At 39.9% G+C, this 24,370-nt stretch overlaps 1 protein-coding gene across 1 annotated transcript in view; it reads right to left on the minus strand.

Annotated features, from left to right (window-relative positions):
- LOC124176581 (tyrosine-protein phosphatase Lar) overlaps window positions 1-24,370 on the minus strand; it is a 458,827-nt gene that overhangs the window by 379,449 nt on the left and 55,008 nt on the right. Inside the window, exon 2 of the mRNA XM_046558053.1 lies at window positions 16,822-16,871. The gene's annotated coding sequence lies outside the window, so the exon portion shown is untranslated. The remainder of the gene's footprint in view (window positions 1-16,821; window positions 16,872-24,370) is intronic.

Below are 24,370 nucleotides of genomic sequence, written 5' to 3' on the forward strand. Positions count from 1 at the left end.
CTCATTCTTGTCTTCATTAAAGTCGTTCTCATGTTTGACTGTCGGGTTTTAATCAACTCGTGACTGCGGTCAGCTCCTAATCACATCTACTCAAAAACCCTGTAATAAACAGCAATGTGGCTGAACAATTAGTCTTTAACCTTTTCAAAAGTGACGTAACATCTCCGAGTACACTTTGGAGAGCAATTTCATTCGACTCTTAAAACTATGGAGATGAAGTTTATTGCGTTTATGAAAACTTTCACCTCAAGTATCCTCCGAAGTAATCTCAAGGTAACGAATTACCGTTGTACTTCCAAAGAAAACTACACACTATTCATTTCACCGTGAAAAGTTCAGGATGAATGTTACTCGATAAATTGCACAACTGACGATAATGGAAAACAGTTTTGCCGTCGTATTATTTACCTGTGTAAATTATCTGATCATTATATTGTTCAGATCAAATCTGTTCTGTATTACTCTTCCGTCAACAGCCGTTCAAACTCTACCATCGATAATTGTTTCATGTTTTTGAACGAATGTGAAAACGCGGTCAGACCCGAGTGCTGTTCCGCAATTACAGGGAATACTGTCATGCCCACTTGCAATGATCGATCTTTGGCTCTTAATTGTCGTTGACATGAACTGCAGACCACAGACACATGTGTCATCCATTTCCCTCGATCGTAGGAGCAACACGAGTAGCAGATTGACAGAAGTGGATAGAACATGTCTGGTTTTATTTACCTCATCAATGATGCTGCACATTCAAGTATTCACGTAATAGCGTACTAGTAGATTCTCTCGTTGAGGTTCTACTCGTATGCAGAAGGGCTTCAAGTGTCTGATGATTTGGATGTGGGTATGTGCTTGTGGGCACGAATACGTACAGTTCAAGTTTAAAAGTATCCTTTGCGTTATATTCGGCTCGAGTGCAACTTGAATGGATTTAATTAAGCACCGGGTAATAAGCTTAAGCTGAACTCAGCAGAATCTCCAAGATCGCACGCAGGATGAATATTAACCAGCGGAAATTATTATGGAGCAGGAACTCACATCGATGCTTGTACAAATGGAAGGAATTTTCAACAGAGATAGAATTAACCATTTCGTAATATCACTTAAAAAGTGAAACGGACGTAGCTTAAAATCTTCCCATAAAAGTGGCTACGTTTTCTCGATCTTCTTACCGATCATGGTCAGTAATCATTGGTGAGAGTATAAGTTCAGAAAGAGAAAAAGCTAAACACAACAAAGGACCGTGAAGAAATTTCACGACCTTGCTCAACTTTCTTCACTAATACTTTCCAATAACTTAAAAACTATTCGACCAATGAACATCAATGGGTTAGATAAACTCTTTAATGGTGAATATAGTCACCTTGTACCGAAACGTATTTTTTTTATTTGAGGTGAAGATTGCAGGTCACATCTCGAAAGCCAACGCTGTATTCAATGTTTACAGAACCGTAAACTAACCAATGACGGTGCTTAGCAGTTTGCGGAACACGTCGACTACACACCGCGATCACTTCAGCCTGACTAACTCTGCGCTTGCATCATCGCGTAAGACATACATAGTGAGTCTTCACGAATTTCGTCCTCGAACGCCATCTCGCACCAGTCTTCCTCGGCCGTGGAAGCTTCCTGGGCCAAGTTCGGCGGATCCTCACCCAGTATATCACGACTGGAGGCTACGATTGGTTTCCGGAGCTCAGCGCCTCCACCGGAAGTCGAGCTAGCAGCGTGCAGCACGCTACTTAGTACCGGGCAGAAGTGTGGGTATTATCAGCTCGGATTCTCTGAGGAAACAATTGTCTATTGCCAATTCACGGCCATGGGCCAAAATCACGTTATGAAGTTTCGATAGGAATTTGTTGTACCGTATTTTGGAGTCTCATAAGACACCACCAGCAAAATTCGACTAGCTGAGTCTTAATTTATCCTACTATTTAATGGGTGGACTACTGAGATGTGAGACGACGAAAGGACGGCAAGAGATGCAACTTCTTAGCAAGTGGGCATAAGACAATCTTTACATCCACTGATTGGGTATTCTTTCAGTGTATCTTTAGTCACCTAAAATTCACAATCTTCGATTGCTCCAAGTATAAAAATATCATTATGAATCAATAGTCCAGCAGATAGTAAACAATGTGCCCTTTTTGGTAGTAATACTCATAGGTACCGAATGCTAACTATTAGATCTGAACAGTTTTGACTAATCTATCGCAGTCTTTGCTGCTAAGATTTTAATGATACACATAGCGAATGCGAAGAATTTTTACACAGGGTGTGCTGCTTAGTCGAAAATTCACGCATAATACATTGCCCATGTGATCAGGTTACCATGTTTCAAGTTTAGCAACAACATGAAAAACTGTTTCATTCTTTTTTTTTCAAAAGAAAAAAAAAACTTGGCGAGTATTTCAGATCATCGCATCAAGATGGATTGCAAAGTGGTTATGCGTATTACCCGACCCAAGCTGCATGACGTGCGGTAAAATTCTGGTTAGTAAAAGCATTTTCATCGTTGGCGAGGTCGTCGTATTCTGCCGTTTCTGTCACGGCAATTCTCGATTCATTACGCGAGCTCCCCCTTTGAGCGCGTTTCATTATAATTGACGTAAGGCGGTTGTCTTGTGACGGTGTGAAAGAGCTCGTGCAAATGAAAATGAGATTGAGGGTAGAAGGTAGGACGAGGGCGAGGATGAAATGGTGGACGGACATAAAGTAAGCATGCGTTTCTGCGTGAATCGAATATATCCGGTTCTTTTGTAGAAAGCTTCAAGCTTTGAAAGACCAAAAGAGGAAAAGAAGAGTATCTCTCGAGAATAAAGACGAATAACTGCCAAGAGTTGCGGTCCCGGCATAAGTCTCCGGAGTATATTCGCACTGTATTCATTACGAATGATGGAATTTAAATTTTACCTCAACTCTGCTAAAGTCAAAGTGCCCTTGACGATGCTTCAGAACCGTCCAGACATTTGCGAGCCGGATGCTGTCCCGAACATCTCACTCGCCATGCGGCTGTGTTGTATTACCAGGAATGAATAATTGCTGGAGTGTAATAGCATCTCGGCCAGTCGGCGTATTTCTTGGTAAAAGATCATTATATATTTATGGAAGTTTATATTACGACTACTCTTCCTTTTTCGAACAACTGCAAGACCAAGTTTATCTTATTCTTATAAGTATTCAGCTCGTGTTTGCACAGACACCAATGGCGGTATTTATTCACGCAGGCGTGCAATCGACGTACGCTTCATAACGATTCAGAAATTTGGTGGTACCGTGTTTCGGGCTCACAACGCTGGCTTGCAATCGAGGACTATCTGAAATCCATTCGTCACACGACGTAATCTTCATACAAGGATGAAATAGTGCTGATGAGTGATGAGAAATGAGTAGTGCTGGTTGGTTTCTAAATTTTCGTCTCAGTTAGCGCGTCAAGAAGCACAACAATTTGTGCATACAACTGCTGTCGAGTCATCACGAACATCCAACATGATAGACAAGCGTTGTCCAGTCGACGAATACTGCCTCATATAATATGAATGCTTACACTATTTGAAACCCTGAAAGGTCTCCACCGTCACTCGGTAGACCCAGTCTTTACTTATGGAATTTCAGCTCCACCAGGCACCTCGGGAGTAATCTTACTGCTAGCAAACAGGACCAACGATGTATAGTTGTATAATGGGAGCGGCTTTTAGGTCGGAGGTTTTGAGATAGGGATAGAAAGATAGGTGAAGGGGGTTGGCAGAGAGAGAGAGAGAGAAAGAGAGAGAGAGAGAGAGAGAGAGTAAGTCACACCCTGGACCAGGCGGTCGTGTGCCTTCACCCTGGTGATCAATATATCAGACCCAAGTTAGGCGAACCGTATGAAAAGCTATCACGATTTATACCCCGAGGAATCCATCCGGTATTCCATGCCCCAGACTGGTCTCCCCAGATAATTGCAGCACGCCACCTATTGTTGATTACCAATCACCTTCTTTTGCCAATTATTGCGCACGTGCGCCCAATGGCTTAACAGAACCGAAGTAATTAAGTGACGGTTACCATGAAAGGAATGAAAAAACCAACCACTCACAACGGGTGGTGACCGAGATTCGATCAACTCACGAACCTCATATTCGTTAATGGAAAAATAATCACATTTTGAATTCACACTGAGCTCTGAATTAATGAAGTCTCCTACGCCAGACAAGCCTTTCAGTAGTTTTCTCATCAAGAAAAAAGATTTGCTTGCCGCAGCACAAGTTCGTTGGACGGAAATGAAAAATTCTCTTACGGAGCAGCGTAAGCACTCCTACGTAAGGATGGTTCAGGTGGATTTGAACTGTTTTCAATTCACCCGGACGAAGTTAGTAAATTTGAGGAGGAAGTTCGTCGGGGACGGTAAAAGAATAATTGATTGAATAGGCTAGACCGAGCCAGCTATCGTCAGGCTATTTATTTACAACAAACAAAACAAATAAACTAAAACTCAACAAAATGCGTGGTGCCATACATGTGTTAAGTACATATGAGGTTCAATCAATGTCATATTACAAGGTGGACAATTGATATAAAAGTGAAATTTGAATGCAATACGAAACGAAATATTATTTAAGTCTAAATTGACTTGTGGAAAATATAGTTGAATAACCATTGATGAAAAACTTTCGAAAAATGACTATCCCAAGTTCTTTGGATATTGATTACGTGGCAATCGGGGAGGAAGAGATATTTCGGATCGATATTCGAAATGATTGAGCGGAAATCGTACATTTTGTCTCAGGTAGTGCAACAGAGTCAAAGATCAAATTGAATGGGTGGCAAGTTCAAATTTAAAAAATTTGTAGTAAGCGTTGCTATAAATTGATTGGCTAATTTAAACTTTAAATGACGTCAGAATATATTCTATAGATAACTGGGATTTTGAATATCTGTTCTTTTGTTAACAGTATGATGTGTGAAGATGTGGATCATTTCTTTATCATTTATTTGCTTTGCCTGCTGTAAACAAACAGCTTGATGATGGCTGGCTGAGCCCAGCCGATAGTTCGCAAAATTGCAACTAAATAATTTTGCAATCCGTCAGTCTTCGACCTTCGACGACGAACTTCTTCCTCAAATTATTCTTCTCGGGTCACCAATTATACATTAATTATAATCATGCTGATCGAATAACTGTGTATCAACCCGAGAATTAGCACATACGTAAATTGATGGAAAAACGTTGTTTGTTTTGGAAATTCACCATACGTCACACATTCTCAAAGTTGGGAAAAATTTGATTCCGGATGCTCACTGCACCTCGCGTTTTACGGGAGTCAAGTATTACGTAACTCGGTATTGTTTCTATGTAAATAGGTGCACCGAATATCAGATACTTGTTCCAACGTCTAATGCCATTACGAATTTACAGCTCTTGGTGGATGAAAAGTTTACACTAGTGTTTCCCCCAGCTCACTGACGGTCCAACCCTAATTTGTCTGGACTAAATAAATCCCGAACCCCTGTGTTCACATGCACCACGGATTTTTATAGCGTACTCCTCGTGAATTTGAAATTCTCTAACATTTACTGGGTTGGTCGGTGTGTATTCGCCGTTATTTGCAGTCCTAAATTTGGCTCAGCGGTGACATTCAAATACGACGGTTCTGCTTTACAGAAAATACTTTCACAGGGCGGAAAATTGCCTGCCATTTCTCATTCACGTACCTGCTGAGTACTGATGACTGATGCTCGAGGGTGGATCGCATTCACCCATCAAGACGTGCGATTGTACTTTTTAATCAATTCGAGGAGCTGCCATTAATCATGATTACACAGACGCAATGCTCGCTATTCATTAGTCATCTATATTGAAAGCTAGATGCATAGTTTGTTGGAGCACTATGCATGGAGTTATCCTAATTATGAAATGGACGCAAAAAACCAAACTATTACAACTCCCAACTCTCGTGCATCAGAAAATTTTTATTCACCATCAGCTTCCCAACACTGATCGTGAGGGAACAATATGCATAAATTTTTCCATTAATTTACAACTCATCGTCCGGATCTCGATTAAGAATTTATCAGAGAATTTTCTTTTTTCAATTCGCGTGACATTTTACATCTTTCACGACTCTGAATAATTTGTTGAATGATTGCGTACCCTCGAATGGTCAATATATCAGCACACAGCTTGAAGCCACGTATACTAGAGGTGTCTAATTGAATTACGATGACACGCGAGCAGTCAATTTGGACTGGCGTAGTGGGCGATCACAAATCACACGCAAAACGCGGTGAATGATGGTTGCAGGGGGTGGGTTGCAGGCGGCGCAGATATTAGGGGAAACTCGCGCTCGTAAAATCATTCGGATAAGAAAAACCAGGCAAATGTGCGATCGAATGTGGTGTGGAAATGAACGAGCCTACTGGCTGCTCAAAAAAGAAATGATGTGAGTACGTTACATGCATACCCAATACTGATTCGCTATTCTCGATGTTAGGTTTGTACGGGAACCTGATAAATTCTTCTGGTCACGTCCTATCCACTGATGTACAGTAATGTTCATTAATGGGTTCTCAGTGGCTCACTATTTTTTTTTAAATCAAAACTGAAACAAGCTTTCTTTCTACAGAAATTCTTTGTATTGTTGGTACTCCTGTCTCTTGAGTCGCTAGTCATTGGACATAAAATTTGCTTAAATAGGAAACTGGTTCCAGTTTTGACTCTAAAAGAATAGTGAGTCACTGGGAACCCGTTAACGAACATTACTGTATGTGGTCGCACTTGCATGAATTCCTCGACATATCTAGTTATTATTTCTCGACATATCTCTTCAACAATGGAACCGAAGTCCATATTCTTGTTTTTTTTCACATTGCATGCATCTGAATGCTCGCGCAGCCATTTTGCAAGCCTCGATCACTCTGACGTCCGGTAAATACGTACAAATTTTCAGGAACCATTGAAAAATCGGGATAATTCACTCTGCTTCCGTCAAACTTGAATATGAGCACAACTATTACCGAGGTCCGCGGCATCCAACGTTCTCTTATTACATCCTGACTTTCGCTCTGTCTTGCAAACTATGCACGCTGTTTCTGGTAATTCAGGCATCCAATTAAACTAAGCTCGGGATGTCCTAGTGGTTGACGTTTGCATAAATCCCACCACCTTCGCCATTGCAGGCAGACTTAGTTGTACTCAGGTTCGTGGGTTAGCTGGTATATAGCTGGATACCCACCGCGCTTCCATCTCGTCCGAATTTCCCGCTCGGTCTACCACTCTGTCAGGATTGTCGATCCACGGCAGATCCTCACCCAGTAGAGAGAAGCTCGCATCTGGATTACCTCAAATTCTGAGGCTGATGAAATGCACATCAAAAGTTATCCACATTGTGCCGTAATTATTTCGGATACCTGGCTAGTCTTCCACGTAGTAATTCACCCAATATTGCAACGTTTCAAATTCTCTATCAAATGGAAGTGAAACGATGGTGTTCCTCGTGTTATTTACCAAATCGAATGAAAAAGAGAGGATCCTCGTCTTTTTCCACAGACTTGCCAAGAAGGTACATACTGGCAGTTGTTCAATCTACAAACCACGTTGCGTTATAAAAAATATCAAATTTTGAAATCACTACATGCACATGGTTAATAACGCGCGATTCTCAAATCATTTTCCGTTCAAAAGAAAAAGAAAACGACAAATACTCGCGAGTTCAGAATGAACTTACATCAGAATTACCTCACTAAGAAAGTCAAGGAGGCTTAATCGAGTGGTTGGTGCGCGAAAGAAGAAATCAATTTGCGGTATGCGTCCAGTGTTCCCCTTTAACAAAGATCCAGCTACGCTTCGGGCACCAATGACTGGCTCGCCCGATTTATCACGACTGTATTCGTGCAATTCGGATAGAAACCTGGGCTCACACCCTAATATATAACTGGAAAAAAGTTTTCAAATCTCTGCTCCGTGATGTCGTACATTAGTCCTTGGTGCTCCCGGCTCACTGTCTGGAGAGCATCGTTACCTGGGGTAGGTATCTGATTATATATTTACGTCTACCGCACTTCGTAGATGGCTCCAAAAATGTACTTGTTACTTGTCAAGCTTTCGTTCAAGATTTCAGCTGTACAGGTCCGAGCCCTTAGAATCGATGCCCAAACGGTGAATAACACAGGGGATAGATCGTAGCGATCGATTTACATTTGTAGGGTGGTTTCGTGACCTGTGTTTTCACGGCATGGGATTCGTCGGAGACGAAGGGATGACCGGAGTCCATGGAAGAGAATACACGGCGATTCTAACTGGTTTATAATACTGGTAGGCGACACTGCGGGCAAAGTGGAGCGTGCGACATGGCCTTACAAAGCCGGGCTATAAATAATAAAGCGAAGTGGTAAGCCCCGCAGTTTGTATCATTGTCGTCCACTGGCTCATCCCATTTTTGTCTTGTCCCGGATAAGGTGTACCTCCAACCCTTCTTCCTGCTATCTACGTGGGATGAATGGCCGGAGATTTGCCGCAATGATAATTTTTTCACCCCCCTTTTTTCATCGCTTTCCCATTCATGTAGGCGATACGGACATGGGCTGCCAGCGTGTGTGCGAATCAATGAAAACTCCGCCATTACCGCTGCATCCCTCGTCACGTGACATCCGTGCCCGGTGTAATTGTAATGTGTAAACAGTCATTAAGATTGACGTTTTATCACCACCGCACCGTCACCACAGCTTGAGACTCTGCCAATTCGATTCATCAATCTCAAATATACTGGCTAATTTGTAGTTAGACCGTGTTTTGCCTACTCAAATTCTAAACCTATGGGCTACGGGTGCTAATACTCCGTCCTTAATTACCGCCATCTGCATTCGAGCATTGGGCGACGCACCGAAATTGAGCATTTGCATAAGAATTTCGTGTCGCCTCGTAACATGATTATACTATATCCGCAATAGATACAGCCTCGGGAGATTTTTTCACTAGTATCAGTATATGAGGTGTTCTTGATTTGAAAATACTGGGTAAATTAAACGAAGAGACATGCAAAAGAGAACTTCAAGGGATTTACAATTTATACCGTTCCACCTCATGTTTCCATAACATTCGTTGGAGACCGTATGAGCTGTTAATGCGAACACACCTTGACTCGATAACTTTCTAGACAAATTTCTAAAGAAATCTGTATGAAAAAAATAATGAAAAAAAAGTATAACACAAGTATGAAAGTTTGAAATTGGAGAGATTTTTTACCAATACTTTAAAATGTAAGCTCGAGTTTTACAAAACGTAACTATTGATTTCAGAGGCCATCAATGAGTTATTAAAAAAACTTTTTTGTTACTAAGCCATGTCAGATGCAAGAAAATCAACTTACTTCATGTATTGTTCGAATGGTTCAAAGCTGACAATTTTGTCAAATCATGTCTTACGTCTTACGTCTTACGTTGTGTTTTAGAGATGACGAGGAAGGTACCCAAACAACCAACTCTCACTGCCACGTCAAGTTCGCACGCCCTCGCTCATGCCGAACCCATCAGCAAAGCCTCGTTTGTTCCCTTGCTATTGAATTTGAAATTAGCTTTCAACCAGATGCAATCACCTTTTATTAATTCACACTCCTCCGGAGACAGGGCCGCTTGAACGACGGTGCGCGTTTGGCGAAATGACTAATTATGTCCCCGACGGTATAAAATCACGGTAACGCGGTAATGGCTCCAATTTACTAGAACTGTAAGCGTGATATTAGGGCCTTCGAACTACCTTGGGCCAGGTTGGCCCGCGGGGAGGCCACGTTTCCTAGTCGGAGTTCGCACGCTATCGACTTCATTTGTTTTCTCTTCTCCTGGGCAATTGCGTGCAACCACCTATCCTAACTTCAGATCAGACCGAACGATACCGGGGCTTTGTTAACAAATTGCTACGAAAATTTTGCTGCACTGTTCTGTCTGGGAAGACAACGTATTTCTCACTTACGAATCACGCCAGTTCTATCCTACAACTTCTTTTCGTTTCTCTTGCTCACTATTGAACAGCACGAATTTTCCTCGATTGATAATGTATTTGGAATCTCTTGTAGCATGTATTCGGACCTTTATGACAAATGTCTTTTGTGCAATCTAACGGTCAAATGTTTGCGATATCAGGCGCATAAGTATTTTTCAAGTCCATCGTAAGAACCTATGAAGACTTATAGTTCAAGAAAAGATTTAGAAATATGCATATTGATGAGAGGAATCAAACGATCCTCAAAGATTTTAGTGCTATACAAATATTCCGGAATCTATTATTCATCAAAACACTTTGGCAGTATTTTAAAATTCTGTTTGTGTTTACATAGCTGAAGAATTTTCGATTTTCAGCTGTTATTTAGTTTAAATTCACATTATACCATATTACTTTCGATTTGAGTATAATAAATGAGTCGGAAGTTTATTACACTATGGTGGCAAAAAACATCCTTTGTCCATTTTTTGTTCTTCAAAAAGCTGTGGAATCTTGATCGATGATATTTCTCGGTGCGTTCAAAAACAAGGTAACACATGTTGAATCCAATTATAGAAAAACCGTGATATTCAAAGTGATCACCAGGCTGTAAGGGACTTTAAGAAGCAAGATTTTGACGCTTAATCAGCCAGGATCGAAGCCATGTTTTTGGGAAATCGTCCAGAAGAGAGACTTTTAATTTGCTTCTGAAACCGATGATGTGATATTCCTTGGAGTTCTTCAAAATGTAAAGGTGAAGTATGAAAACCCGAAAAACATGCTATACGGTTAATGAAAATAACTTTGCTACCAAAGAAAGACAAGAAACAGATTCTGATCACAACAAAGCTCTTCGTATGTGACCAAATTTGCAATCGTCGGGGAATAATTCACCAGATTATCTCACTACTGTACAATTCGGTATAAAGACTTCTGCCACTTTTCTGTACAGCACAAAAATAACGACTGGGCGGATATTGCGTGGTTTCCATCAGAGGTGCCACCTTATAGATCATGAAGCAGTCAAGAGGCGATCTCTTTGAATGTTGGAACCGGCTCCCCACCCGGTTCACAGAGTATAACTCAGAGAGGTTGTGCGAACCCTTCGCGCCGCAACCAATCACATCGCATTACCGATTGCGACTTGCACTCGTAAATCATAAGGGTGAGCCAATGGGGGCCAGAGACGCATTCCCGAGCCAATCGTAACGGCGCTCCGGCGGGCTATCCTGTCGAATATATTCATACCCAGGAAATTACGTGTCCGAATCTAAACTCCGATGATTGATGGGTACAGCCATCGGTGGTTGGAACACCGCCACTAGAGCAGGGAATCCATCGCGGGCTAAAAGGCTGCGGGACTCTAACGCCCGATCGACCTAACCAGGCTGCGTTCTGCTCTGCAATAATTAGTCTCACCCGCAGTCACCTCAAAATTACTCCTGGGCCTTCGAGCCTCCCTCCGAAGGTCGGCCGGGATCGATTATTCCTTTAGACGTACCGGTCTGCGTCTTTATACAGAAACTCGGCCAGCCGTCCCACCGCTGCCACCAGAAACACACAGAGCAGCTACCGCTTTTTCCAGCTTAATTAACAGACAACACTCTGCAGGGGTACCATTTATCGAGGAACGGAATTCCACCACTACGTGAATCGGATATACGTGAGTCGATGTCAGTGGCTCTTCACTTCAGTCGATACTGTGCGAGGTACAGTTTAATTTATCGAAACGCTTTCCCTGATTCTGGTTGGTTTTGATTACTCCAAAGCTAACGCGGCTCGTTCCGTAACATTTTTTGCTCCGCGTCTTTAAATTTTCATTCTTCTTCAGTTTGCTGATTGGTTGTGCAAGCATCCCGTTTTTTTTATAAGTATGTGAGAATTCAAATAATCCAGAATCCAAAGTACAGTATAGATCGGTTTTTTCTACATGAGAGTTTAACTATAACGCGTGGGTATCGAACCAGCGTCTGCGGTACATGAATTCTCCTCCGTCGCCCCACCGAAAAACTTGAGCCATCTCATTTTCAGAATACTTTTTTACACATGTTGAGTTTCCAGCTCTCCCGATTGGATTGAACCATGTAATCAACCTGAAACTGTTTTTAGGTTATCAGATTACTCATCGCTTTCAATCGGTGCATAGGAATACTTCTGATGTTATTTAGGTTCGTAGCTATTCGTTAGAATCAAGTGACAATAATAATGTGTTGATGAATATAATTTGACACATTTCAAGGTAAAATAATACCAATTGTAAAATAATTTCCACCGATTTTCTTTTCCACGCATGCAGTTGTGATTTTTCGGAAATGACGTCTTGACATTCTTACCACGTCTGAGAACCATTACACTTTCAATGATTGCCAAAGTTCACCAGTAGTTATGGTGTGAATCTCGACCGAGATATTTTTTTTAGACGGTGCGTTATTTTCCTTCACCTAACGTACCCGCGCATCGGAATTCGTGCAGAGATTCCAATGGCCGAAGAGATAACGAAATATATCGATTCCCCTCCAATGAAGCAAGGGCGTGATCCGTTGGTGCAGGTAATGGTAATCGGACTGGGAAAAGCTTGATTCGATTCGTGACTCTATTTGCTATTCTGGCTCTGCGATGCTATCGACTCGTTGATGACCATTGGACACGGGGTGGCTGCTCGAGAGAAGCAAATGTGAAGTGGAATACGTACGCAGTGTTTCAGTTCTACTTTATTAGTGGCTCGCCATGGGGTATCAATTACGTACCCACCTGCAATTTTTGGACAGCCAAAAACTCGGTGCTTCCTTCATTTCACTGACTGGTTGACTGAAAAACTTTCCGAGGACAGCTATTGATGTTCATATAGTCTATACCGAGTCGACATGGACTATTTCAGTTTCCATTATTACTCACCTGACCAGTTTCTTATTCACCTCAACATAGTCAACAAACCACTGCACACCCGGAAGACGAATCCGTTTAATCAACTACAAAAACGCGACGGTCTCGAGAAGCGAATCAAGTATTTAGTCACTCCAACTAAACATAATATCAGTCGATTCAACATTTGACGTTTTCACGCAAACAAATGTTGAGTCATATCAACTGCCACGCGATTGAGATGATTGGATCCTCACTTCGCGGCCCATGATTGGTTGTAGTTGATCGACCGATTATTTTTCCGGCTATGCGTAGCTGGGCTTCATTCATGTTTCACAGTGTGTTGGGAGAAAACCTCGCCCACACTTATGACTAGCGGTTGTCTAGAAAAAAATCGAACCTCGTTTCAGTATTCTATGATTATTATAGTGACCTCCCGGGATATAACGGTGGCCTGAAAGAAGTCTCACTGCGTAGAGATCCGGTAAATATTTAATGCCACAGTAGGTTATATCCCAACCCTCAACCTTCGTTGCCGTTGGGAGCTATATTTCTCGTTTGCCGTTATTTGAACACCGCGAAATGAAAACGCTTGCGTTGAAAACCTGACGGGCTGTTGGATGTGGCGAAAAATTATGAAGGGCTCAAACACGGGGGATTTTTTTGAAGTGCAGTTTAGCGAGTGGGACCGATGGCGATGCATTTCAACGGGAGGCTCTTTACCGCTCGAGTAAATTTTCCGCCGCTTGATCACGCTCCGCAAAGTCCATTATGAACTTTTGCAGCCAGTGTATAGTGTATAAGCGTTTTCACCGGACGTGTGAACGCTGCCCGATCCAGTAGAAAACCTACCGCCTACCCGGGTTGTTGCCAGATAATTCAATTATACGGACCTGAATTGAAATAGATGTAATTCTATATTTGTCGCAATCTATACGCTTCTAGTTTACAGTTCACGTACGATATATGGATCAATACAAAGTAACGATGCTTTCTCTTCCAGTCAGTGATTGGAACCTTTCAGAAAGTATTCTGATTTGTTTTTCTTTTTCTCATTTGTAAGAGTGAATACAAATTTACGAAACGAAAATTAATATTCAGATAAATAAAGTATTGGATGCGGTATTTCTTCCGAACGGCAATAGCAGAGTTCCGTTTTTATCCGAGGTGCCAAAACCAACCCTGAGCTGAGAAAAAATTATTTGAAAATTGTGTCTCAGTGGAGCGAATTCGGATCCGTCAAATCAGGTGTGTTTAAAAAAGTCTCCACAGCTTGACATAAAGAAAAAATTGCAGGTTATCTAGTGGCGTTCTGCGCTAGTCATTTACAGCTAAATTTAGCCGTGACTCTATTGTTAAGGTCTGTTTAGAATATTGAATTTATGAGTAAAGTTTCGGCACCCCGTTGAATTCCCATCGCCTTCGTCTTCTCGTTTGCTTGCGCGTTTGTCTTTGCCTTACTCCTCCATGCGACCCTAACTTCCGCCGTAAAACTTTCCACTGGCTCGGTTGAATTCTACCAGGCAAAGCCATCGAGTTCTTTTATCGCCTGGCCGCTGCAGCTTCATAAGGACAAGTTTACGGGATGGAATCGGGATGCCAGGGTCTCCGGTCGAAATTCTAAACCCGTATCAACTTACCACTTCCCTCCATGCATATTCTGACTTCTCTTGAATTAACTATGAGCGTGGGTACACAGCCATTCACCGGGGTTATACACTCGCGAATCTTTAACGGTGACCTAAAACCCCTGTAATTCTTCTGAATGCTTCAGCAGGAATTCGTCCAAGTATATTTTTGAATCACAGCAGCGGAAAGAGTTGAAGAACTCAGTGCTTCTGATTGCTAAAAGTAATGTGTTATAAGCACAAGTACAACCTAGGCAAGCCTGTTTACAGATTCCAATGGAATAAGCCTGTTCACTCTAAAATGAAAGTAATAACTTGAAATGCTTTTATTCGAATGAAAAAAACACCTTCAAAGCAATTTTCAGATGTTTCGTACATGTTTCAGAAATTGAGTTTTGTTTCGTCAAAATTCACTTTTTTCTCACAATGTGAGATTAATTCTACGAAATAAGTAGCGGCAATCGATTTATCAGAAAATTTTACTTCTATTTCATATAATTGACAATTATTTAATATAATTTACGTAATCATATCTCAAGAAAATCGTAAGAAACCGTAAGAAATCAAGATTTTACACCACAGTGTACAAAAAAGCGAATGGGTTAATTTTTCGCAGATGCCGAACGATAAACCATTTTTAGCTCCAAATTAACTAGCTCGTCATGCCAGTACGTAGAAAGCGAATGTTTAATCGTTGAGAAAAGTAGGTAGATCAGTTTGTCAATAACTGAGAATCCTATTATAAACTACCAGAATCTTGTACGTCTACCTCGTAGCCATAATTGACAGTAATATTGCAACGTTCGTGATACAAGGATCGCGGAATCGAATTCCGTTCAACATTCCGAGGTGAGCTAGTTCGAAATTCCCACGCGGAACCGATGCGAAGGAATTTCGAATGTGATCATCAGAGTTTACCTGGAAATGAGTGACCCGCATAATCTATGAATATTTTTTTTTTAACGTCATGATACAGAGCAATCATCGAAATTGATCCGTTCGGAATTGATGAGTACATTATCTAAGCATCCTAAATTTATGGGAAATTGAACTAGGCCCGGCAGCCTTTGCGATCAAACGTAGATCATGAATTAATTGCTTCATCAGCGCCAGATTGACAGTATCACGTTGGCCGACTCAGGCCTTTGCGAAACCTTCCAAACTTTCTATGCGGGAATTATCGCCATTCTACCAAACCGACAGTAGAACTAGGTGTAACGACGATATCTTTCGAAAGCGGGAGTCTCTTGTGACAGTGGATCGGATAATTGAGTCCTAGATAACCTGATAATTGATCACTGTCGGATTAAACTTTCAGCCTATTCGAACGGCAGAAATTGAGCTGAAATTTATCAGGATTTCAGCTTTTCTAACCGAGAGGCGCGAGCCTTTCGAGATTTCAATGTAGGAAATTACGAATTTGGAACTTGGAATACGAAGGGAGAGAAATCAGACTAGGTTAGGTATTTACCGGTGGGTGGTCTGTTGTTCTAATGGTTTTCCTTTCGATTGGTTATCCGCGTGTAGAAAACCGTATCATCTATCGTAATTGACTACTTTTGTCATTCTCCGAAGGTGTTGTGTACGGGAGTAATAAGTCTTGAATGAATTTCACTTCATTGATCAAACGAAATTATTATAAACACTATTTGTGCAAGGGTAGCACCATTGAACGTATAATTTTCCAACATGGAATGAGATCAAAGAATTGCTCCACTCAATCTTCTACGTCGAATCCTCAGAAGCAAGTGTGAAAATTTCAATCCTTAGATCCTTACGTCACATCCCTTCCATTTTTTCTCACCAATGCGTATCTCAGTGAAATTCGGTAGAACATGGAAGCTTTCTTGAATCCGTCAAGCAGCATTGAATGAGCGCTTGCACACTCTTCTAGAGCTTGCACACTTTCTAACAGCATCTATTTAGATTTTATCACGTGGTTAGTAATCACGTGATTCATGGCAATAGTATTGCAAACTCGTTATTGAAAATATTCACAATTTCTTTGCGCGTCACTGAATTTTTCCGAAACTCGACGGATGCTGAAATTTCGTTGCTACGATCTGACACGAAAAATCTTTCGCCTATTCGAGCAACGCTTTGATTTATCTCGTTACTCTACTTCGGTGTTCAGAACAAGGAAGGCGGACAGCAACAATTTTGTATTATTCCGAATTCTTGGTAACTCGGAAAGAAGTCAAACGATTTCATTGAAATTTACAATACATGGTTATATTCACTGGATGTCCGGTTGGTGCATATTTGATTGACAAGCTGCACGTGGTATTCGCGATTTGACACGACCGTATCGCCAAAATACCGGATGATGTTTCGATGATATCGCGATTAAAATATAATATCTCAAATGCAACTCACCGAAACTTTGCAGTTAGGGATTCACCGGAGCTTTTCGTTCCCAACTGCTGCTGCAATAAAGAAGCATAAATATTGCATGACTCGATTTGGCACATGTAGCTGATGAAATGAAAATGAAAAAAAATATGATATTTTATAAATTTTTAAATAAAAAATTTCAGAAGCACAAAAAAGATTATGTCGACATATTTTGGACGGAATGATTAGTGCTTGGTTGATATTTTGTCGAGCGATGGTTGCAGCGTTCTAAAATTTTGTGAAAAGGTAGTGGAAACTGAAAAGAGTCTCATCGTCAGCTGAAATATTTGCAGTCCCGTATACTGCATCCACGCGTACAGTAAAATACTGATATAGCCTGAGCCATACCTATTTTCCTTTGAGATTTTCCGTCAGAAATTCAAACAAGTTGCCGGGCTCGGGTTTTCCACTCGTACCTACTTTCCACTTCTCGCTGTTTACTCGCTCTGTTTATACGTCCACGTCTCGGCCTCTTTGCTGCGACCAGATTCAGCATTGATCAAAGTTGCACATGGGCCACTATAGAGAGACACGCGCTGCAATCTGCGGACCAACCGGCGTGCAGCACATTTTATTAAATTTTCTTGAAAGTTTTCATTCCCAAGTATTTCCTTCTTCGGATTGGAATTCACTTATGATAAATATTGAGAAAACAACCATTCACCTGGATAAGAGAGTTCCTTCTCTCAAAAACGTGATAACCATTTCTACATAGCTGATGAAAATAAATTATAATTAACAACGATTCCCGGATATTATTCAAACTAATTCGCTTTGCAACATTGAATCAAGAAAAATGACACTTATTAATTTCATGACTTATCTTTGAAAACTTATTGTGATTTTTTTTTTTTTTTTTACTCACTTGAAATCCTGCAATTCTTTTACTTTTTATGAAAAACGTAAATTAATCACGAAACATAGCCTCACTTTTCAGCTTTGAAATTGAATATCTCTTCGTACTATTCGGTGTTCCAAATGCTGTTCGATGAAATTTAGAATTCTTATGAAACGCACAGCAAAATCCTTGCCCTTTTGGTGATACCTGCGTTCCAAAAATACCTTCATGATTCAAAATAAGTTCACCAAGAGCAACTATTCGGTTAGTTCTTGTGCTGAAACCACAGGTTCAATATTTATTTTCATCACCTTTGGTGATGTAGGAAAAGTATTTGGTTTCGGTCGAAAATTACTTTATCGAAATTCAATGAATCTTTTCGAAACTCTAGAACCCGAAAACAGGTTTTTAGAAAAATGTTCAACTGGATGTCGGTCTGTACGAAAACTCCCGCGATGATCTCGGAAACGGCTAGATGAAAAAATTTGAAACTTACATGATTTTACAATCAGATGATGGACAAAGAAAATTGCTATATCCCGTTCACTTTGAACTTTCGATTCTATAAAAAATGAGACGATTCTCAATATTCGACAGACAGATCTATACGTTTTTCTTCTTATTACTTTTTCTAAATAAACGATTATGCCTTTCGAAGTTTATGTATTTATCTTTAAGTAAATTCTTAAATTTCTAGTTTTCAAAAAATAAAAATTTTCCGATTCTTCAACATTTTTTCACTTGGCTGCCAAGTTTCATCAGTTTCAAATTTTTCACTCGGCTGTTTTCGGAATCATCGCGGAAGTTTGTCGTACAGACACCCTTTTCATAGATATAAAAAGTATCGCGAAAAAAGAATCTTAACGGTTTGCTTTTTCTTTGCAGTATTTAGTCGGTTACTAAGGTTTGGAGTTTCGCACATGCAGAGGCATAACTTTTAGTTTTGATATATTTGAATTTTAACCTGTTCCACGTATGATTCAGTGATGGTGCTACTTTAATTCACGTGAGTAGATTGGAATGAAAAAATAAAATCAGTCGCCAATCGAATATTCCATTGTTTAGGTAATTTATGGAGATTCGTCTTTTTGGGTTTTTTCTCCAAGATCATTTCCAAGTTCTGCACGGGATATCTTAAATTTTGTCCGGAAACCTCATTTTGATAAATCTTGTAATTTTCCATCATTTTGAATACCTATAGTTCCAGAAAAAAGTAAACCAATTTAATAAATTTGTTTCTACAACTTAAAAATAAAGAAGAGACTTGAAAGTAGCTGAGAATTGCGAATAAGATATTGCACAGAAAAGAACGCGAAGGAAATTAGATGGAGTGTAAGTTAGGTGGAAGAATTCAGTGAGGTGGCATTTTTTCTCTTCGAAATAAAAAACCACAAAGACGAAATTATCTGCTGGTACTTCTAACCTCTCGGGGTCCCAGCTGTGCGAAATGATTCGGCTGATTTCTACATTCGAAAATTTCCTTTGGATAGATGAGTAGAAAAAAACGAGAAAAAGTTTATCGAATTTCTATCAGACTTGAAAAATGGTTGTGTTGCATTTCTGGACATGGATCTGACTCTGAACGAATAGCGACTACGATTTTTTTCTTGTGTGCTACGGTGGTTAAGAAAAGCAGCCTGTAAACTTCTATGGACACTTGATCCGGTATTTCAACAGTGAATAGAAATCTGCGTTTTTGGATTCTTGAAACGAGCAAATTGTCCCTATTAATTGAAATAATTCGTACACTAGATTTTAACCCGGTATTATACAGACCACGATTCGATTCATGACTCCGGCCTTTATCTAAGAGTAGTAAGGCCTCTCGAACTGGACTTTCGTATGGTGAAAACTAAAATCTTGTTACGTACGCCAAATCGCGTCATCAGAAGTGTAACAATTCAGCCTTTGAGGTGCTTCGAACAAAGTTTGATTAACACGAGCAGAGATTACGATTGGTCACCACACGCAAATATTTATCGAGCTTTGTAAGGATGAAAATTATGGCATAACTTGAACGATGTTGTAAATTTTTATGGGAAAAAATGTGACGCGAAAAGCTTGTCGAAGAACAATAATTTTTTACGTAAGAACTTCTTGAACGAAATAAATTTAAACTGGCATAAAAATACTTGTTCAAACTGTCGATACTAGAAACTTAATGATATCAACTTCGCGTCAATCGAAAATGTTTACAGTTTCACTATCGTGTCACCTTGAGGACACGAATGTAGTGAATGTATCATATCACAGAAGCGTCGCTTCAAAATTTCTCGTTAAAGTCACTTACCGGTATCAATTGTTAATTTTTTGTCAATATCCCCTCCCTCACGTCTCCTCCAAGGCACTCTAAGGATAATTATTTCAAGGACGTTTGTCGCCCTCTCTTACTCCGTGAAACCGAAGGGTTGGCAAAGGGTCTTTCAGAGCTGTACGTGCACCGACTTCAAGGAGTCGAAAACACGGAGGCGTTCTTCATTGCTAATTAAGCTCGTCGATATCGGTGGGGATCTGAAACCGCACACTGGGTAACACCTCGCCTCAGAGGCTGGAGGATCGCGGGGCGGTGAAGGGGAGTGGCCGGGTGAGGGGGAAGCTCGAGTGACAAACAAAACTGTCTCTCTTTTCCCGTATTCGTTTCCAGGAACGAGAATAAAAGCCGCGAGGGCCAGAATGCGAAGGGTGGGTGGGTGAGGGTGGAGGGTGAACTCGTACCGAAGTCGATAAATGTATAATACGCCCACCTTGTCCACCTGCCCCCACTTTCCTCTCGAGCCCAGCCCCTCCTTAGGGCTGGGTATCAGCAAATCTACGAAATTACCCCGTCGAATCCCTCTTTTTGCACTTCGGTCCTCTCCCTCCTTTTCTTTCCCCTTCGGCTCTCTGGGAGGAAGAAAGTTTAAAAGGACTTGAATTCACGTCAATCCGTGGAATTAAAACCCTTAGGAGTAAATTTAAGTTTGCTCCCCCGTGGATGGAATCGAAGTAAACCGAGGGCAGGACAGAGGGTAGAATATAGAAGGGGATGGGGGGACCGGAGGAGCCACTGTGTGTGGCGGAGGTGCCGGAAAGGGGGGAGAGTGGCGCGAGGGGGGCTAGATAAGATAAGGGTGAGAAATCGCACTTGCCTTCAGCTCCAACTACCGGCGTTGCGCTTGTATAACTAAAACCTCCTGCTAGACTTTGGCATAGCATTTGCGTACTTGGCAGAATTCCTCCTTGTTGCCCCGTTGCTTGTGCAATAAACAGCGTTGCTTTACGCTGTGATGTTTTCAAGAGAATAATTTCAGTCGCTATGCGACTTTTTGACAAAAAATTTTTCACTTTTGTTTATCAAGGATTTGGAATTCGATTTCTAATCACATCGGGGTGTCGGCGAAACGAAAGAGAAGTTGCTGCTCTAGCGGCTTAAAATTAATACATTTGATTTGCAAAAATATTTGTTCCACAAAAAAACAGCGATCGATTATTGACGATGAAATTTTTCTTTTTTTTTAAATCATCGTCGTATTATATCGAATATCATCAGGAATAATGTTTTGGAAACGAAGAGCTTGGAAATTTTGAATATAGAGCGATGACAGAATTTGAGAAAGACCATGACATGTCTTATTTTAATTTTTCAATGCGTATTCCAAGATTCATTACCCATTATTTTTCCTGCCGCAACTCATCGCTGTCTAAGTATTCTGCCCAGAAAATCATTTCGAATTGTACGAACTAAAATTATCCAACAATATTGTACAAGCACTGATATTATGTGTGGGTTCGACGCATTGAAATATGAGCTATTAAAAGTCCTGGAAGTATTTTGATCAACTGATAGCATGGTGGGGGTAAAAAGGAGACGAACAAACTGCGCCCATTGATAAATAAAGTTGTTGGAGAACCCAATTACTTAGTAAACATCAGTGTATGCGTATTACGTACACATGTATCGTGTTGTACTAATGTCCATATATGTATATATATACGTATCAGGGTGGCCCTTAATATTGGTGAAACAAATTTTTTTTTCTCTCACTCCTTAAATTGACTCAAAATATTAAAAAATAGTACTTAAACGTGAAATGCGCCCTTAATTTTAATATTAACCCGCGCCCCAAAGTCCCTTTCAAGGAGTTAAAATCGATTAGGAGTGATTATCAAGGTACAAAATTTGAAAAAAAAATAAGCTTGACAGAGTTTTTCTTGCGAAAATCAATGTCCTTATCCGTATTTCGACAGCATTACTTTCTTGAAATAGACACATTACATGAAGTAGATACAAGAAAATCGAAAAATGATCGGATCAAAAAACCACAACGCTAGATTGGCAATAATTATGTTCGGAGATGTTATATTGATTTCCAGCTCATTTTTGTAGAAGTTTCACCTTTTTTCATATTAAAAATTTTCCTCAAAGCATTCCTTATTTTCGCTCCTTAAATTCAAATCAAATAATCGTTCATTTTATCTAATTAAAAACCATCATTTTTTACGTATTTATTAGCGATTAATAAGATATCAAAAATTCAGCTTTTATCTTTACATTGTTCTAATGTCCGTATCACCTTAAGAAATTCAGATGAATTTGCGAAATGCGGTAAAATCACTTTTAGATTAATTTCAGTTACCACACAATATTATTTCATTGTTTATATGCATAAAAAAAATCGATTTTAACTCTTTTAAAAGGCCTTTGGGCCACGAGTTAGTATTAAAATTCTCAGCGGATTTCGCTTTATAAATTAATTTTTAGTATTTCGAGTCAATTTAAGGGGTGAGAGAAAATTTTTTTTTTTTTTACCAATATTAAGGGCCACCCTAAATTATATATATATATACACACATATATACCTATGTATCTAATCTGAAGCCATTCCACGATATCTTTCAGCGGTTCGACCGTCTCCTTAGGCGGTGACGTTTACAACCAGATAGATAATTGCAGCAATTAATTTGATATCGTATTACGATGCCCACCCCCCACCCCTCACCCCTCTCACCCCTCCGCCCCGGAAGTACGCGGGGATTCAGATAAACGTTAACGAACAGGCAATTATCGTGATTACTTTACTCAACTTTTGACTTACTGCTTGCCGTGGGAGAATCGATTTTTAACTTATTTTCACCAGAGTTACAATACCGTTCTTCACAATCAATACCATCAATTACCGAACGATTAATTAACCTTTCGATCTCTTGTCCCTTCACTTCCCCGTTATTACTTACCGGCATCACGATTTAGCCTTTGTCAGACTGACGGGCAAATTTGCGGAAAACATTTCGACCGATATTTCGGCACCTTATCACTCCGTTTCATTGTTTCTATTCACGCATTCGGCTTTTCGTCGGAACGAGTGACTGACTGGGTTATTTATGATTCTGACAAATCAGAGATCGATCTTGTTTGGATGTTGATGGGTGAAATCAAACTTTTCACATATTTAAACAATAATATATTTCTTTTCATCTCTTCTCCTTCGTTGTGAAAGATTTCATACGCTGCAGTTTCTAGAAATTCTTATTCAAATCAATATCGTTGCGATAACTGTTCGAATGTTGTTGAAATTTTACGAAAATATGAGATAAGTATCTATTCGGTGCGATTATAGTTAACGATAATACGTTTTCTGGTTATTGCAACATTAAACGTGTTTCTAAGGTATACCATATTTTTTGTTAGTTGAATTTTTTACCGACATCAATTTATTGTTACACCAACATCGAATTATTGTAATACTGACAAGAATGTTTAGTAAAAGTGACCATCGTAGTAATGAATTGTAACGCATTTCACATGCTATCGTACAGCTCAAAATCTCGTATTCATTTTACGTCCAGAATTATAGTTCTAAGTTACGGTAAAAAATGAAAATAGTTAGCGACTGGATACTAACTACTACTTAAAAGTTCTCTTTATGTACACCCGACTTCACGACTTCAAGCGACTTTAGATAATTTCTTCCGAAGTGATTTCATGTGACTTTAATCGGCTTCAAGTGCTTTCGAGTGACTTCACAACACTTTTTTTATCCTGACCTTAGGAACGGTTATCCCCTGAATTCCTGATTACCTTCAGCAGACAACATTAAACCGTATATTTATTGGCTGACGTTAGATTTTTATTAATTATTTACAATCGAATTACTTTACAATCGTTTTAGAGGCATTGAAACAAACATCACGACGTCCTGGAACTGATTACTAAATACTGACTTTTATCAATTCGTTCTAAGTATTTCGAATATTCTCGGACGTTTTTAATCTTGAACACATTTTTGATCATTTCTTTGCTCACATAACAGGAAAGTAGGAATAAAAAACGACAACATATTCTAGAGTTGACGTCAAATTCAAATTTGCTAACAACATGGAAGTATGGAGGATTTCAATGACGTCATTTGATTCGACTATTAATTAGCAAGATATTTAATCGATTGAAAAGTTTTGCTTTCATTCCCTCGAGGCAGTGATTCTATTGTCATGTGTTTCCACCGCATAACGAGCAAGAAAAACAAAATACATAATAAAATTAGCAGATCCGTTGCCATTATATTAACCAACTTGTCGCTCCCTGATAAATTCTTGAAGATATTGTTGCAGAATGAGAAGTATTATATAGTAAAAACAATTCAAGTGATTATTCGTACCCTAGAAAGATACGTTCAAGGCATCTTAAATTTCTTGTCATTTTGGAATACAATATAA

Source organism: Neodiprion fabricii, chromosome 2 (genome assembly GCF_021155785.1).
Source record: "Neodiprion fabricii isolate iyNeoFabr1 chromosome 2, iyNeoFabr1.1, whole genome shotgun sequence".
Classification (NCBI taxonomy): Eukaryota; Metazoa; Arthropoda; class Insecta; order Hymenoptera; family Diprionidae; genus Neodiprion; species Neodiprion fabricii.